This window comes from Carlito syrichta, unplaced genomic scaffold (assembly GCF_000164805.1).
Source record: "Carlito syrichta isolate Samal-C Ts95f unplaced genomic scaffold, Tarsius_syrichta-2.0.1 Scaffold316480, whole genome shotgun sequence".
NCBI classification, from domain to species: Eukaryota; Metazoa; Chordata; class Mammalia; order Primates; family Tarsiidae; genus Carlito; species Carlito syrichta.
Window position 1 is genome coordinate 1,717,774 of NW_007260576.1, and position 5,491 is coordinate 1,723,264.

Here is a 5,491-nt window from a genome sequence, read left to right on the forward strand (position 1 = left end):
CAATAAACGGCTTCTGCTCATTTCACTGAACAGTTGTCCACTTTCTTTCTTTCTCTTTATATCTTTCCCTCCATCTTTCTTTCAATATCTATCCCTACTTCAGAATCAGCTTCTGCACTAAACAGAGTTCAGTCTCTTTCTTTCTCCTTATTCTCCAGAATATTTGCCGACGCTGCCCCACCTTCCAGGGACCCTCTAAATCTCTTTTTGGGGGCTGACCCCCCATATGACATTATGAATATCATCACCATTATTGTTAGATCCGTAGATAATAACCATTATTACCATCAAAAAATCTTGGCTGGGCTCGGTGGCTTAGACTGTAATCCAGCTCTTTGGGAGGCTGAGGTGAGTGGATTGCCTGAACCTGCGGGTTCGAGACCCGCCTGAGCAACTTGGCGAGACCTCATCTCTACCGTAAATAAAAAAATCAGCCGGGCGTGGTAGCACATGCCTGTGATTCCGGCTACTCAGAAGGCTGAGGCGGAAAGATCGCCGGATCTCAGCAGGTCGAGGCTGCAGTGTCTAGGAGCGGCCACTGCATTCCAGGCTGGGTAACAGAGTGAGAATCCAACTCATAAAAGAAAAAAAAAAGAAGCAGAAAAATGAATCATAAAAGTACTTGATTTAATTGCCATAAAATGTTAAGGATAGATGGTCATTTCTTCATCAAATTGTTTTCATTTTCTCTCAAAAAGTCTTTTTAAAAATGTTAACCTTTCCAAAAGTTATATCTATATGAATATGTATGTATATATACACACACACATACACACACACATATACACACATATATTTTAATTCAGTCAATACAAGTTTTAAATATCTTTCTATGTCCAGTATTATTTTTGAAACTAAATGTGAACCTTGAATATGAACATAAGTAGACAAAGTAAACAGATATAAAAACTTCAAATAAGTGATCCCTCAAGAAGAATGAGATATGTTTTCAAGATACGCTTTCCCAAAGCTTGTAATACCTAGGTTGCATGCGGCAAAAAAAAAAAAAATAGTAATCCAAAAGGAACATATTTTTAAGTAGGTATTTTTCACAATATAAATTACAAATGTTATTGTGAAGCAGTTGAGAGATTTCTTTCTTAAATTTATCTAAAATTGTTTTTAATTAAAATACCTTATAGTGATAATATAAAAATAATTAGTTTTGGATAGTAAAACATAGGTAAACTTGGGAGTTTACTGTAATAAGTCACACTAAATCATAAAAATATAAAGAAGAAGATATCGGTAATGATATGGTTGAGGAAATGTCTTCTAGGATATTTAGGAGCTATCGATAGTATGTGACACATAATTTAAAAGGAGGACGAGTCATTGATTTGGAATGATATAAATTAGGCAAATTATGCTAAAAAGTATTTGAAAAAGGAACGTAAGAGAAGTAGTTTGGTGAATGTTCGGAAGCAAGTCATGAAATTTAGATTTGAATGTTCTGTGTTTGATATTTGAAAATCGTCAGCATGCAGAAGATAGGTGAAGCTTGTGAATCAATATCATTTTCTTAAAAAGGATTTACAGTCAATGGCCACCTTTAGCATTCCACTGAAATCCTGAAAGCCACTGAAAAGAAGTAATCTTCAGAAAATGAGGAGGTGAACAAGAAAATAGTTAAACATAGAAGACCAGGAATGTTAAGGGAGGAAGCTCTCAATCTGTCACATATGGATGTCAGAAGAAGAAGAAAAAAAAAAAATCAAGCACTTTAAGTATAAACATATCGATTGAATTTTATAGTTCATGGTAAATATATTATTTTAAAGAGATACATTTTGGAAAATTTTTGAGGATAGAAGCCATTGTGTAGTATTTTAAAAGTAACTGTGAATGGTCTACCTTTAGTTTGAGAATAGGTAAGTAGGACAGTAATAATATTAAATGTTGTGAAGTGATTAGATGGAGAAAGAAGAGGGTAAAACATATTTGTGGGTCATGCAATGGTAAATGAGCTGAATAAACTAATATCAATTTGTGCTGCTATAGTAGAATACCACAGACAGGGCGATTTATAACTAACTCATAGTTCAGGAGGCTGGGGAGTCCAATATGAAAGCTCCAGCAGGTTTGTTGACTGTGAGGGCCCAGTTTCCATTCTTAATAAGGTGACTTTAAGGCTGTGAACATTCTCCAGAGGAGAAAAATGTTGTTCCTTATCTGTCAGAAGAGTCAGCCAAGAAAGGGAGAGAGAGCCCATTTCCCAAAACTCTTTGATTAAGGTATTAACTTGACCCATGGAGTTGGAGCCTCCATGGTCTAATCACCTCTTAAAAGCCCCACCACCCAGTAAGTTTAACCTGGCATTTAAAATTCAATATGTGTTTTAGAGAAAACAAGAATCCAAGACATGGTAACCGATTAAAATAAAAAAGACCAAGGGATGGGTTTTTTAAAAAATGTTTTGCTTAGGTCTGCTCTGCAACCTTGCTGTGCAAAGTGTGGACTGCAGAATAGCAACAGCAGTGTCAGGTGAGAATTCTAGGACTTATCCTTGTGTAGAAATCTATGGTTTAACAGCATCTCCAGGTGAAATTTGCTTTACTCTTACCATGCATGCCTGAACACTTTAAGGAAGAGGCATTTTCTCTCAATAGCTTGTGACTATTATATTTGTGCTCAACAAATCAATTTTATTACCTGGAACAATTCAACACCAAACAGCTTTTATACTAAGGCGACTTATTTCCCCAAAAATAGTCTTGTAAACAGTACCTCAATTGATTTAACTGACATGACACAAAATTGATTTTTGATTTGAGTAAACAAACTTTTTAGCTCTCTTAATTCTTAATATCTCAAAACTGAAGTTATTTTGAATAGAGGAAACTAAAGAACCAGGAAGAGAAATGTGATTAAAAGCTGCCATCAGAGTGTGCATTAAAGAATATTATAAAGACAGATCCTTCTGTAGGTAGCAGGCAGTTGGATAAAAGGTTCTGAATCATTTGTGAGTAAAACTATTACACATTCAAATAGTCCCTAAGGAGTAAGACCCCAAAATCCCAAATCACATTATATGTCGCTGAGCTGTTACTAGAATCACATAAAAACATAAACCCAGAAAGGGTAGGATATTGATGTACTGTTCTCTTGATTCCCTAGTAGTCAAATATAAATTTCATGTACTGCTAACATAAATGAAAGATATTTTATGCCATCTGAAATAAATAAATTTTTCTATATAAATTCAGAACCTAAATATTTAAAATAATATTGTGTTCAAACTAGTATTTGAGATCAGTCTAGGAAGCATACTGAGATCCCATTTCTACAAAAAGTAAAAATAAACAAGTAAGCTTTTTAGTCTGGCCCTCTTGGAAGATGGCAATGGATCAGGAGGCCAATGTGAAAGTGAATGGTAATGAGTCAAAACTGAGAATGAATGAGTTGAAGAGATCCCTGAAAGCTGAGAAGAAAATGGCAGAGAAGCTGGCTAAGCAGAAAGAGCTCAGTGAGAAGCAGGCCACTACTGCTGCCACCAATCACACCACTGACAATGTTGTGAGTACCGGGGAAGAGAGCTTGGGCCCAAGTCAATACTACAAGATCCTCAGTCAAGTAGTCCATCAGATGAAGGTGAATGGGGAACACTCATACCCACACAAGTTCCATATAGACATCTCACTCATTGACCTCATCCAAGAACATAGTCACTTGCAGCCCGGGGTCCACCTGACTGACATCACCTTAAGAGATTCTGCCAAAAGAACTTCTGGTAGAAAGTTCATCCTCTATGACCTTTGAGGAAAGGGAGTCAAGTTGCAAGTTACGGTCACTCTAGGAATTATAAATCAGATAAAGAATTTATTCACATCAATACCAAACTGTCAGGGTGACATAGTTGGGGTTCAAGGGAATCCTGGGAAAACCAAGAAGGACGAGCTGGGCATCATTTGTTACGAGATCACACTGCTCTCTTCCTGTTTGCATATATTACCTCATCTTCAGTTGGGTCTCAATGACAGGGAAGCAAGGTACTGTATCATTAAAGGTACTTGGACTTGATACTGAATGACTTTGTGTGGCAAAAATTTATCAACCACTCTAAGATCCTCACATATATAAGACGTTTATTGAATGAACTGGGATTCCTAGAGAGTGAAACTCCTGTGATGAACATTATCCCAGTAAGAGTTGTAGCCAAGCCTTTCATCACTTATCACTAAGAGCTGTACATAAACTTATATGTGAGTATTGCTCAAGAACTCTACAATAAGATACTAGTGGTTGGTGTCATTGACTTGGTTTATGAAATTGGACACAGGTTCCAGAATGAAAGAATAGATTTGATACAGTCCTGAGTTCATCACCTTTGAGTTCCACATGGCCTAAGCAGACTTGCGATCTCATGGAAATGATGGGAAAGATGGTTTCAGGAAAGATGAAGCATATTACAGGTAGTTACAAGGTCACCTGCCACCCACATTGACTGAAAGTCCAAGCCTACAAGACTGACTTTACTCCATTATTTAGGAAAATCAACATGGTAGAAGAGCTTGAGAAAATCCTGGGGGTGAAGTTGCTGGAAATGAACTTCTTTGAAACTGAAGAAAGTCACAAAAATCTTTATGATGTCTGCATGGCAAAAGCTGTTGAATACCCTCCACCTCAGAACACAGTCAGACTCTTTGATAAGCATGTGGGAGAGTTCTTGGAAGTGACTTGCATCAGTCCTACATTCATCTGTGACCACCTGCAGATAATGAGTCCTTTGGCTAAATGGCATCGCTCTAAAGAGGGTCTGGTTGAGCGCTTTGAGCTATTTGTCATGAAGAAGGAGATAGGCATCACCTACACCAAGCTGAATGATCCTGTGCACCAGGAGCAGCTTCTTGAAGAACAGGCCAGGTCAAGGCTGCTGGTGATGATGAGGTCATGTTCACAGATGACAATTTCTGAACCATCCTGGAATACAGGATGCCTTTGACAGCTGGCTGGGACGTGGGCATTGACAAAGTCACTATGTTTCTCACAGACTCCAATAACATCAAGGAAGTACTTCTGTTTCCTGCCATGAAAACTGAAGACAAGAAGGAGAATGTAGTAATCACTGATATACTAGAAAGCACAACAGTTGGCATTTCTGTTTAGAAAACAATAACTACAAGTCATATAACTCACTCTTCTTTGCATTTCTGCAAAAGATCAAGGTCTACAAGGGAATTCTTGTGTGTCTGTTACACATTTGGTTACCACAGTTAAGTTCAGCCACTGGAAAAAGAGATGAGAAATTGAGAATTCCTTTGTATTCCTTGTTACCAAATAAACCATTTGTATGTTGTAGGAAGAAAGGAAGGAAGGAAGGAAAGAAAGAAAGAAAGAAAGAAAGAAAGAAAGAAAGAAAGAAAGAAAGAAAGAAAGAAAGAAAGAGAAAGAAAGAGCAGGCAACAGGTAAATATGAAATGGTATAGCTAAATGTAAATAGCTATATAATAAAATATCCTGCATATTTTTGTCACAAGCTTTTGTAATATCA

General features: G+C 37.1%; 1 pseudogene; it reads left to right on the top strand.

The window, feature by feature from the left end:
• Window positions 1–3,336: 3,336 nt before the first annotated feature.
• Window positions 3,337–5,106, top strand: LOC103277095 (annotated as a pseudogene).
• The last annotated feature ends 385 nt before the right edge of the window (window positions 5,107–5,491 follow it).